Source organism: Choloepus didactylus, chromosome 2, assembly GCF_015220235.1.
Source record: "Choloepus didactylus isolate mChoDid1 chromosome 2, mChoDid1.pri, whole genome shotgun sequence".
Taxonomy (NCBI): domain Eukaryota; kingdom Metazoa; phylum Chordata; class Mammalia; order Pilosa; family Megalonychidae; genus Choloepus; species Choloepus didactylus.
The window spans coordinates 237,752,421-237,764,978 of record NC_051308.1 but is presented as its reverse complement, the minus strand read 5'-3'; the positions used below and the strand labels follow the sequence as shown (position 1 = coordinate 237,764,978).

The 12,558-nt window shown below is 54.9% G+C and overlaps 1 long non-coding RNA gene across 1 annotated transcript in view; it reads right to left on the bottom strand.

Moving 5' to 3' along the window:
* The window catches only part of LOC119527956, a 97,822-nt gene that overhangs the window by 12,843 nt on the left and 72,421 nt on the right, over positions 1-12,558 (bottom strand). The gene's annotated exons all lie outside the window — the stretch shown is intronic.

Genomic DNA, 12,558 nt, shown 5'->3' with positions numbered 1-12,558 from the left:
GATGAAGGATCCTTTCCAGGAGTTCCGTTGTGGGTGTGAGAGGCTTGCAGGCATTTGTGGTTGTAAGAATACATCATGTCCAAGTGGAAAGCTATCTGGTGTACAGTATTATGTGCAGGGGAGAGATCAAATGTGGCAACACCTTGGAAGATGAGCTTGATCAGGTTCTACCGAGCCAGGCCTTCATTTACGGTCCCGTCCCACAGAGAGTTGACTCACTCATTCTGGGAGACTGTGGAGACGGTGCTAGTGCCTGCTCCACAGTGGAGGAGGGGTTTGTGTACTCGGGGAACCCACTGAGGCCTCCAGACCTGGTTAAGCCTCTACAGATGAACATTCCAGGGGGAACACCTAGTTTGAAAAGGCTGTGGCTGAACCAGTAGCCGGGAATCCAAGGCCTGCGCTTTGACACATTCCTGGCCTGCTTCAATCTTTCCTCTGCAAGAGGAGAGCTGCAGACTTTAGAAAACCCATTTAAAGCTTTATGCTGCCTCTTGATATACCTCTTTGCCCCAAGGATTTGCATGCTTTTATTGCTCCAGGCTGTGTGCCTCCAAGGAAAATCAGCTAGTCAACTTGTGAGCTTATAGCAACATGGTGAAGACAAGGCTCTAATTACCAAAGAACAGGCCACCGGTCTGGTCACTCAAGTCAAGGGCAGCACTGGAGAGACCGAGGATCAGGACACAGACACTATGAACATGCCCAGTGGAGAAGACAGCCATGGTCCTCTGGATGGTCCCACTGACAACATGCATGCGGGGTGGAACAGAACCTTTTCACAGTTGAAGAAGTATTGTTTTAAAACATGGATATTGAGCATAAAGTCAGTATATCATGCTTATTCTACAATCAAGATACAATAATAAAATACCCTCTGTCTCTTTTACACATAACACATACGAAAGTGGTGTGCATTTTAAAGCTCCATTCCACTGTGTATTTTCACATGCAGCCTTTAGAGAAGGGATGACTCTTTTAAAGAAACAATGAGACAGAGAGGCAGAACCAAAGGCTCAGTAGACCAAATGACATTCTGGCATATGGTCCATTGAAAAAGAAACAACAAAAAAATCCTGCTGGCCATCAGACTTTTTAAACCACACAGAAAGATGAAATATTACTGGCAACTTCATTCTTAAATACAAGGTTCATATTTAATTTAAATGTTTGTAAATACATAGACATATATAGTGAATATATTTTAAGAAAAGAGTAAAGAAACAAAAAAATTAACTTCTGCAGAAACTCTCCTGTGGTCAGCAGGGCTTCCCTGTGGCACTTTGTTTTGCTAATTAGCAGTGCACAAGAGGCCGTGAACTTTCCTCTCCAGAAGAAAGGTGAAGAATTGAGGTGCATCAGGTGCATCACTGTAACACTGTTTGCTACGTTAGACTGAATGTTGGAGAGAAGCCCCCATTCCACATATAGGCTTGACTGTATTTAAAGCATCTGATTGGCATGTAGTGTCTTCTGACAGCTGTTCTGGAATTCATCATAGTCTTGTTAAAAATACTATTTTCACAGCAAGTTACTTTCCTACGGTAGTTGGCCTAGGCCTCTGGATATATACGTATTCTTATAAAAGTTATCAATACCTACGTGTCTTCCTGCTCCTCCCGGGAGGCCCCAGTGTGGACCTTGGGACGCCCACCCTAGGGTGCTCCAGCAGCTCCTCCTGCCCCTCCTGCCCCAGAGGGTGACCCCCAGACCCCCCTGCCGCCTGCCCATGTCCCCTCCCTTGGCCGAGTAGCAGCCAGGGGAAACGCTGCGGGTTCTCCTCTGAGCCCAGCTGACTAATGGCCGCAGGGTAGCTGTGTCCTGATCCCCAGGGCCTGGTCACTGGTCACCTTATGTGGTCAAAGGGGCCCTGCAGATGGGATTCAGCTCGGGGTCGTGGGACAGGGAGACCCTCCTGGACATCGGGGTGGAACCGACGTAACCACGAGGGTCCTTAAAGAGGCAGGTGGGGGTCAGCGAGGAGGAGGGAGACAGGGACGGGAGCAGAGGGCACGGAGGGCCCAGAGCCAGGGGACAGGACCGCCTCGAGGAGCTGGGAAAGGCCGGAAAACGCAGCCCCCGGAGCCTCCAGAGCAGTGAGCCCTGCTGCCCCCTCTTCCGACCTCCAGAGCCGAAAGACGACGACTCTGTGTGGTTTTAGGCCACTAACTCTGGGATCCTCGCCGTGGCAGCCACAGGAAACTAGACCCGGTACCTCCCTCCTGGCCGTCCTGCCCTGGGGAACCTGCCCCAAGGACAGCGGGTCCCACCCCGCCCCGCCCGAGGGATTCAGGACGCAGATCTCAAGGTGGGACCCGATGGGGTCCAGACCTGCAGCCCTCGCTCAGCCCGCCAGGCCCACCCCAGGGAGGCCTGGAAATGCACCCGGGGCGGGTGGACGGCCTGAGGTCCGCACTGGGCCTCAGCGCTGAGAGGACCAGGCCAGTCAGCCAGGGGGAGGCCTTGGGCGCCGGGGAGGGAGGCCGGGGCTGCAGCGCGGAGAGGCGCAGGGGTGCGCGGGCGTCGCAGGGGCTGCAGCTCCCCCCTCCCCGCGCAGCCTTAATTGATGGCAGCAAAACAAACACTAGCTCTGGAGTTGCCGCTGCTGAGAGGCGCGTTCTTCTAATTAAGGCTTTTGACGGATGATTCTCGGTAACGCAGCTGTTCCAGAGGAGTCAGGTGGGTAAATAAAAACAACACGGGGACGAGCTGCCGCTGCACAGAGTGGGGAGAGGAGGGGACGGCGGCAGGGGCAGGGGGCGGCCGGGCCTCCGAGTCCCCGGGACGGCGCCCGCTGGCCGGTCCCTGTGTGCGACGTGGAGACGGCTGCGCGGGTCCCAGGGTGTGCGTCAGAGCCTGCGAGGCCGGGAAGCCCCCGGGAAGGGGTGAGAGCCTCTCGTGCGGGGCGATGGGGGCACAATGGGGCAGGGGTCCGGCTGAGCTGTCAAACAGCGAGACCCTCGTCTTCTCCCCAGCTGGACACACAGCCTGTCGGTGGAGAGGTCCCCTTGGAAGGGGTGACCCTCAAGGAAGAGTGAGGGGCTGGGTGGGTCTGAGGGCAGAGGGGTGACTGAGGACATCCTTGCTGGGACCCTCTGGAACAGACAGCTCCAGGTGCCCAAGAGAGGTGGCCAGGGCCCAGAAGGGCCCACCCAAGCCTGTCCAGCCTGACTCTGATGCGTCCCAGAGACCACCCGTCCCCTCTGGGCCCCCTACCCCCCGGGCAGCCCTGCTGCTCACATCCCGCCTCCATCCCCCATATCCTGGCAGCAGAGCCCCCAACTCGACCCTAATCCCACCTGCCAAGCCCCTTCGGCCAGGCAAGGCACATTTGCCAGTAACAGGTTCCAGGGATTAGGCCCTGGCTCTTTCGGGGCCATTTCCGGCCTTTGACATGAGGTCTCTCAATGCCTAGGAAGTGGCCTGTCAGTCTGGCTTTCTGTTCCTCGAAGCTGCAAAGTGGAGAGAATCGGAGCTGTCACAGGGCTGTGGGGGGCAGGTAGATGCACCAAAGTTCTCTGGCAAACGTGACATTCTGTGACACGAGGGAGCTGGACCAGGGCTTTCGCAGACCCTCGCCTGGATTTTTGGGGAGAGGCCAGGCGGGGGCAGGGGTCAGGAGGGACTGAGGCCGCTGCAACCCTTGTCTGAAGCCAGGCCAGGCCTGTCCAGCTGCCTGCGCACCCCAATGCTGGCAGGGACCCTCTGGGTGCAGCCCACACTCACAACCACCCCAAGGATGGTTTTCACCCCTGCCACTTCTGCTGGAGGATGCCCCCCAATTATGGGTTGAATCAGGTCCCCCCAGAATTACGTTGCTCCAGGATGTGGCCTTATTCGGACACAGGTCATTACAGGTGGATGAGACCGCGTTAAGTGGGGTCTCACTGCAGCAGGGCGACTGGCATCCTTATGAGAAGGGGAGTAGACTGGGGGAGCCTCCACATGACGACACACGAGGCGGAGCTGGGTGAGCCGCGGCTGCAGCAAGGAGCAACGGCCACCCATGGACTCTGCACTTCCAGGCTCCAGCACGGCGAGGAGACGGCTGCCCCCCAGGCTGCCCCAGGGGTTCCCCATGCATCCCCCTCCTTCAACAACATCACCAGCTCCCCCAGAACCACCGCGGGGGGGCTCCATTCATCAGCTGTTGATGTGGAAGTCGTGATTTGAAAAACCGGGTGGAAATTCCACCAGGCGGTGAGGGCCTGACACCTGACACTGCTGAGGTTCCTCCCCGGGAATAATCAGCTCCTCTCCTGTAAGGCCCCCTCACCTGCAGCCAGAACACATTTAATATTTTTGTTGCAGGCCGTTTAACGTGGGGTTTTGCTTCATGAGCTGTGGTGTGTAACCTTATTTAAAAGCCCCAGCGAGCATGTGGTGTGTCTGTGGTGGGTCAGTGCCACGTCCATTCGGGGCTGTCAGCCCATTCCCCATAATCCCTCCGCAGCCCCCAGCAAGTGGGGGCATAAGGACTGGGGGTGTCACTTATGGCTGCAGGGGGGTCTGTGGCCCTGCGGCCCTCGGGGGACAGGCGAGGGGAGCATGGGGGCCCTCGACTCCAGGCCCCTAGCCCAGTCCCCTGTGGGGAGGAACCATCTGGACACAGGAGGCGCCGAGTTCCCATGGACGGGGCGGCCCACAGCAGGAGGGTCTCCCACAGCCCGGGGTCCAGAAGCCGCCTATGCCCTCAGCAGACCCCACGGCCGTTGCCTGGAGCCCTTGCGACCAGACCATCACGGGCCGTCCCAGCTGGGCCGACGGTGACCCCCCAGGCCTCAGCCCCACTCCTCCGCTCGTCCCCAGAGCCCACTTGTCACACATCCACTTGTCCCTGACAAATCGCTGCTCAGGGTCAGGCCTGTGCGGCCGGTGGGTATCCAGATGATGAGTTCACCTTGCAAATCGGGGGTCCAGTGCTTGGCAGAATGGGGGGCAGGACCCTCCCCCACTGCTTCCCGCGGGCTACAAAAGCCAGCCTCCCAGCAGGTGCCCAGGATGCTCCTTTTTCATGGGCCGTCACCATGGAAACTGAGAGCTCTGCATTTGTCCGTAGTTGATGTGGTGACGGACAGACAGCCGGGCAGGTCGTGGAACAGACCCCACAGCCAGACCGGGGTGGCAGAAGCCCCCAGCCCGGCCACCCTGGGAGCAGCCCCTGAGCGGCCTCGCGGGGCCCCTTCCACCAGCGGGAGGCTGATTGGTGTGCGGTCACAGCCTCACCGTCCTTATCGCACTAATGGCCTGTCTGTCACGTCACAAGCCCCGAGTAAGCAAATCCCTGCTCCGCAGCTGGAGACGAAGCGCTGCCAGCAGTGCTGGCCCCGGCGTCCACTGTCCTCCCGCGCCTCCGGGAGTGACGGGGTCGCCCCTGCTCCGGCTGGGGGTTGGGGGGGTGGCCAGGGAAGGTTGGAGGGGCCCACCGGGTGGCCAGCCTGACTCCTCCACCCCAGACAGGGAAACCGAGGTCCAGTGGGGTGGGAGGGCTGCCCGGGTCAAGGAGAACCCGGGGCCCGGGTGGCCAGGGCTGCGCAGCTTCAAGTGGCACGTGCTGTGACCTCACGGACTCGGGGTCAGGGATCCGGACATGGCTTGGCGGGAGCCTCAGGCTATCTGTGGGGTGTCCTCCGGGGCTGCTGTCGAGGTGTCTACTGGGGCAGCAGTTGGGGTGTCCCCCAGGTCTGCCATCAGCCAAAGGCTCGACTGGGGCTCCACGTCTGAGCTCTGGCGCCGACTGTTGTCTGGAAGCCTCATCTCCTCGTGGCCGCTGCTGGGAGACATCGGTTCCTCGGTTCCTCGGTGCGAGAGCTGCTCCGGGGCTGCCTCGGGACACGGCCGCTGACTCCCCGGGGCAAGGGCCCCGAGAGAGAGCAGGGCGTGTGTCCAGACAGGGGCTGTGGTCCCTTCTGGTCTGACCTGGGGAGGGGCGTCCATCACCCAGGCCATGGTCGGTTCACGGGGAGACATGGCTCGCTCAGGGAGGGGATTTTCCCGGGAGGTGGGGCCCCCGGGGCCCTCTCAGAGGCCACCCAGTGCAGCCTCTCCCAGACCCAGCCCGGCACCCCCTTTCCCAGGGGATTCCCACCCTGCACAGCCCCTGCGGATGGCAGCCAGGCCCAGGGCCTGCCGGGGACCTGCCAGCTTCGTCATCCACCCCTCACCCTCAGCCACAGGAGCTGCCCACGGGGGTTTCCTGTGACCCAGGCACGGCACTGGGCGCTTCCTCCCAACCGCCCCTGAAACGAGGAAACCGAGGCACAGAGGTCCGGCACCCAGCCCAAGGGCAGGCACGAGTCTGACCCGTCCATCCGGTCCGTCACCCCTGACCCCCAGTGGGCGGCAGAGCCTCTCTCCCCTCAGCTCCAACCCACCCCGGAGACACTGAGGCCTGAGGGCCAGGCCCACCCGTGGCCCTGAAATGCCACCGGGTCTGCCAAGTCCAGCTCACGGATGCCGCCTGCAAGGGTCGGGCAGGTGCCCCCGGGGCCCCCAGCGTGACCGCCTGGAGCTCCAGAAGGGCTGATGGCCGTCCCAGCCACCCCTGCCTTGGCGTGGAGGCACCAACCGAACCGGGCACCCGGGGCCCAGGCAGGATGTCAACTTGATGGCCCTGAACCCGCAGCCTCTCTGGGTTTGGGGCCTGTGTGGGGTGGGGGGACTCCAAGGCTGTGCTCCGGGGAGCAGGGTGAGGAGGAAACCCCGGGGAGGAGCTGCTCTCCTGCTGTCTGGCCCAGGACAGGCCACCTCCTCCATCAGGATGGGTTTCCCGGGGTGCCCCTGGGGTTCTCGTGTCTGACCCAAGCAAGGGGAAGGTGTAGGCTCATCAGCGTCACCCCCAAAGGCAGGGGGCCGGACCCCAGCACAATTCCGATGTCACCTGGGCCCTAACAGCTGTGCAAGCCACTGTTGGAGCTTCACGGGAGAAACCCCAGGGCTCTGAGGCAGGGGCGGCCACCAGGCCTGCACCCCGGACGCCCGAGTCCACAGTCAGCCGAGGGAACGAGTCAGGGAGGGGAGCACTCTCTGCTGGCTGGGCAGGGGTCTCCCCACGGCAGGGGCTCCCTACGGCACAGACAAGCTCCACCCCTGTCCTCACTGGGGCCCTGTGGCTGGGCCTGGGGACGGGGCCGCCCCCTGTTTACCTCAGGCCTGCTGAGTGATCCCCATTAAACTCCGCTTTAGCTCCAAACCCCACTGTCTAATTACAACGAGAGGCTCTCCAGCTCCTGGTCCCCTCGTAGGATCAGTTTTCCAAGGGACAGTATCACCCTCACCATACACACACACACATGCACATGCACACAGTGTGTCCCTCTGCAGGTGAGGCAGGGAGCAGAGCTGGAGCAAAGGAGGAGGAGGGGAGGGGAGGAGGGAGGAGGAGGGGAGGGGAGGAGGGAGGAGGGATGGGGAGGGGGGAGGAGGGAGGGGGATGGGGGTGGGGGAGGGGGGAGGGCTGCCTCGGGCCCTGCTGTCCACCATGGGTCCATGGCCAGGCCGAGCAGGAGGCCAGGCTGAGGGGGGCCCAGGGCTGCCACCCGCCTTACTGAGTCGGGGGAAAGAGCCCTGGAAGGAAAGCGGGGTTCCAGAGTGGCCCACTGCGCTGGGCAGTTAGGGGAAGGGGTGTGAGTGTGAGGGGAGGGCAGGGGGCTCATCCCGCAGGATGGTCTTCATCCGACACTGAGCTCCATCACTGCGGCCATCACCACTGACCACTGTTCCCCTCAATCCCTGAGGGGATCCCAGGGCAGGTCACCAGCAGCCCTTCCCGGACCCCCAAAGACCAGGGGCTGTGCAGAGGGCAGGCTGGGGGCAGAACCCAAGCTTTGGAGCAAAGGAGGTGCCTGTTTCATTCATCATAGCCCCCAGGTCCCATTTTGGGGCTTCCCTCAGGGTCTCCCCAAGCCACCCCCTTGGCTCTGAGGCCCTGACGTCCAGCAGGGAGGGGCCCCCACCCCCAGACCCCTGCCCTCCTGCACCCAAGTCCAGTAAACCGTACGAGCTACGACGGGGCGCTGGGCTGGTCACATCACCCTTTTCTGATGGTGAAATCTGAAATCGCGGGGCCAGAGGGGTGCGCGGGTGCACCGGGACAGAGGCAGGTGCAGAGGGAGACGGGCAGGGGTCTGGAGCTCAGAGGGCAGCATCTGCCAGGGGCAGCCCCAAGCAGGGGATGGAGCTAGGGGGCCGATGGTATCAGCGTGAGGGCCTCACAGGCGGCCAAGGAGCTTGGGCCCTTCCGGAAGGCAGCAGCCAGCCTGGAAAGGGGGCCCAGCGGGTGGAGCTGACCGGACCCTTCGCCCTGGGGTGGAGGCTGCGAGGAGGGTGAGCGGGACCTCTGGTGGGAGTCGGGGTGCATGGCCCCTGCACCCACTGGCCCCGATGCGCTGTCCCAGGTGGCCGGGCCGGCTGTCCACGCTGCCTTCAGGGTGGACAAATGCCAAGGGCCAACCTCTGTTCTGACAGGGAGATTTACCCACCCTCGCAGGCCCCCCACACATGGGAACCTCCGAGGGCGTCCCGTTCACCTTGGCCCTGTGGGGCAGGAGGACCTGGGGTGCCCCCAGGACTGGCTGCGAGGTTGAACCCTATCCTGGCCCCACACGGGCCCCACACGGGCCCCACCCAGGATAGGAAGCAGAGCCGGAGCCGGGCCCACATCCGCTGGAAGAGACAGCGAACGAGCTCGTGTTGGGGTGCCCCAGGGTCCCAAGGGGAGTCTGTTCCCACCAGAGGGTGAGTGTGGTCCCCAACAGGAGTGTGTCCCTCCTCCCTGGCCAGCCCCTGCACCCCCTCCTGCCGCTCCTGGGGCCTGGGTTCCCACTCTGGGCCGTTCTTGTCCGGCTCGCTGTCTCCCAGCATCCACTCGGGGCCTGAGGTCCTGGGGGGAACCAGCTGGAATCCAAGAGCCGGAGGGTGGAGGTGGCAGGGGGAGCCCAGGGAGCCGTCGCCCCAGCCCTGTGACGCTGAATGTAGGTCCCCTACATTCTACAACATAATATATTTACTTTACATTTTTCACAGGGTTCACGTTAGTGGTAACATACAGTTTCTCTCCTTTTGTGTCTGGCTTATTTCACTCAGCATTATGTCTTCAAGGTTCATCCATGTTGTCATATGTTTCACGACCTCTTTCCTTCTTACTGCCGCGTAGTATTCCATCATGTGTATATACCGCATTTTGTTTATCCACTCATCTGTTGAAGGACACTTGGATTATTTCCATCTCTTGACAATTGTGAACAGTGCTGCTGTGAACATCAGTGTGCATATATCTGTTCGTGTCACTGCTTTCAGATCTTCTGGGTATATACTGAGAAGTGAAGTTGTTGGATCATATGGTAACTTGATGTCTAGTTTTCTAAGAAACTGCCACACTGTCCTCCAGAGTGACTGTACCATTATCCAGTCCCACCAACAATGAATAAGAGTTCCAATTTCTCCACATCCCCTCCAGCATTTGTAATTTCCTGTTTGTTTAATGGCAGCCATTCTAATTGGTGTGGGATGATGCCTCATTGTAGCCTTAATGTGCTAGTGAAGATGAACATTTTTTTGTGTGTGTTTTATCCATTTGTATTTCTTCTTCAGAGAAAGGTCTTTTCATATCTTTTGCCCATTTTATTATTGGGTTGTTTGTTCTATTGTCATTGAGTTGTAGGATTTCTTTATGTATGCAAGATACCAGTCTCTTATCAGACACGTGGTTTCCAGATATTTTCTCTCATTGAGTTGGCTGCCTCTTCACCTTTTTGACAAGTTCCCTTGAGGTGCAGAAGCTTTTTGTTTTGGGGAGTTCCCATTTATCTAATTTTTCTTTCATTGCTTGTGCTTTGTATGTAAGGTCTAAGAAATGAACTCCTAATACAAGGTATTGAAGATGTTTCCCTACATTATCTTCTAGGAGTTTTATGTTACTGTCTCTCATATTCAGGTCTTTGATCCACTTTGTGTTAATTTTTGTGTAGGGTTGAGTTAGGGGTCCTCTTTCATTCTTTTGGATATGGATATCCAGTACTCCCAGTCCCATTTGTTGAAGAGACTTTTATGTCCTAGTCCCATGGGTTTGGGGAACTTATCAAAATCAGTCAACCATAGATCTGGGGGTCAATTTCCAAATTCTCGGTTAGATTTCATTGATCAGTATGTCTTTCTTTGTGCCAATACCATACTGTGTCTTTATGGTAAGCTTCATATTCAGGAAGTGTAAGACCACTCACTTCGTAGCTCTTTTTTAGAATATTTTTAGCAATTCAAGGCATCTTTCCCTTCCATATAAACTTGATGACTAGCTTTTCCCAGTCTTCAAAGTAGGTTGTTGGAATTTTGATTGGAATTGCATTGTATCTGTAGATCAGTTTGGTTAGAATTGACATCTTAACATTTAGCATTCCTATCCTTGAACACAGAATATTCTTCCATCTTTTTAGGTCCCCTTCTTTTTCTTTTAGTAAAGTTTTGTAATTTTGTATGTATAGGTCTTTTACATCTTTGGTTCAGTTTATTCCAAGGTACTTGATTTTTTTAGTTGCTATTGAGAATGGAATCTTTTTCTTGAGTATCTCTTCAGTTGGGTCATTATTAGTGTATAGGAACATTACTGAGTTAAGTGCATGTGCCAGTTTGGATGTATTCTGTCCCCCAAAATACCATTATCTTTGATGCAGTCTAGTGTGGGCAGGAAGCGTATTGATGTTGATTGGGTTGCAGACATTTGATTGGATGTTTCTGTGGAGATGTGATCACTGAACTGTGGGCGAGATCTTTCATTGGATAATTTCCAGGAAGGTGTGGCCCCACCCATTCAGTATGGGCCTTGATTAGTTTACTAGGGCAGTATATAAGCTCAGACAGAAGGAGCGAGCTTGCAACAGCCAAGAGGGACACTTTGAAGAATGCACAGTTGCTGAGAGAGAACTGCAGTTTACAGAGACATTTTGGAGATGGGCTTTGAAAGCAGACTTTTGCTCTGGAGAAGCTAAGAGAGGAAAATGCCCCAAGAGCAACTAAGAGTGACATTTTTGAGGAACTGCAGCCTAGAGGGGGACATCCTTGGAGAAAGCCATTTTGAAACCAGAACTCTGGAGCAGACGCCAGCCATGTGCTTTCCCAGCTAACAGAGGTTTTCTGGACACCAGTTGGCCATCCTCCAGTGAAGGTACCTAATTGTTGATGACTTACCTTGGATATGTTATGGCCTTATGACTGTAAATTTGTAACCAAATAAACTCCTTTATAAAAGCTAATTCATTTCTGGTGTTTTGCATTCCAGCAGTATTAGCAAACTAGAACAGTGCATTAATCTTGTATCCTGCTTATTTACTAAATTTGTTTATTAGCTCAAGTAAGTGTGTTGTTGACTTCTCAGGGTTTTCCAACTATAAGATCATATCATCTGCAAATAACAGTTTTACTTCTTCCTTTCCAACCTGGATGCCTTTTATTTCTTTGTCTTGCCAGATTGCTCTGGCTAGCACTTCTAGCACTAAGCTGAATAATAGTGGTGATAGTGGGCATCCATGTCTCATTCCTGATCTTAGAGGGAAGTCTTTCAGTCTCTCATCATTGAGTACTATCCTAGCTGTGAGTTTTAAATATATGTCCTTTATCATATTGAGGAAGTTTCCTTCAATTCCTAACTTTTGAAGTGTTTTTATCGAAAAGGGATGCTGGATTTTGTAGAATGCTTTTTTAAGCATCTATTGAGATGATCATTTGATTTTTCCCTTTTGATTTTTTAATGTGTTGTATTACATTGATTGATTTTCTTATGTTGAACCATCCTTGCATGCCTGTAATAAACCCCACTTGGTCATGGTGTATAATTTTTTAAAAGTGTCTTTGAATTCGATTTGTAAGTATTTTGTTTAGAATTTTTGCATTTATATTTATGAGGGAGATTGGATTGTAGTTTTCCTTTCTCATATCATCATTGCCTGGTTTTGATATTAGAGTGATGTTAGCTTCAGAATTTTTCAAAAGAGTTTAAGTGAGACTGGTATCAGTTCTTTTTGCAAAGTTTGGTAGAATTCTCCTGTGAAGCCATCTGGTCCTGGGCTTTTATTTGTGGGAAGCATTTTGATGACTGATTGGATCTCTTTGCCTGTGATTGGTTTGTTAAGGTCCTCTATTTCTTCTCTGGACAGTCTAGGTTATTCATTCGTTCCCAGGAAATTATCCATTTCCTCTAAATTATCTAGTTTGTTGTTGTACAGTTGTTCATAGTATCCTCCTATGCTTTTTAAATTTCCTCAGGATCCACAGTAATGTCCCCTCTCTCATTTATTAATTTGTTTATTTGGGTCTTCTCTGTTTTTGTTTTTGTCAGTCTAGCTGAGGGCTTGACAATCTTGTTGATCTTCTCAAAGAACCAACTTTTGGTTTTATTTATTCTCTCTATTGTTGTTTTGTTCTCTATGTCATTTATTTCTGCTTTAATCCTTGTTATTTCTTTTCTTCTACTTGGTTTAGGATTAGTTTGCTGTTCATTTTCTAGCTTCTTCAGTAGTTCCATTAGTTCTTTGATTTTAGCTCTTTTTATCTTTTTAATGTAAGCAT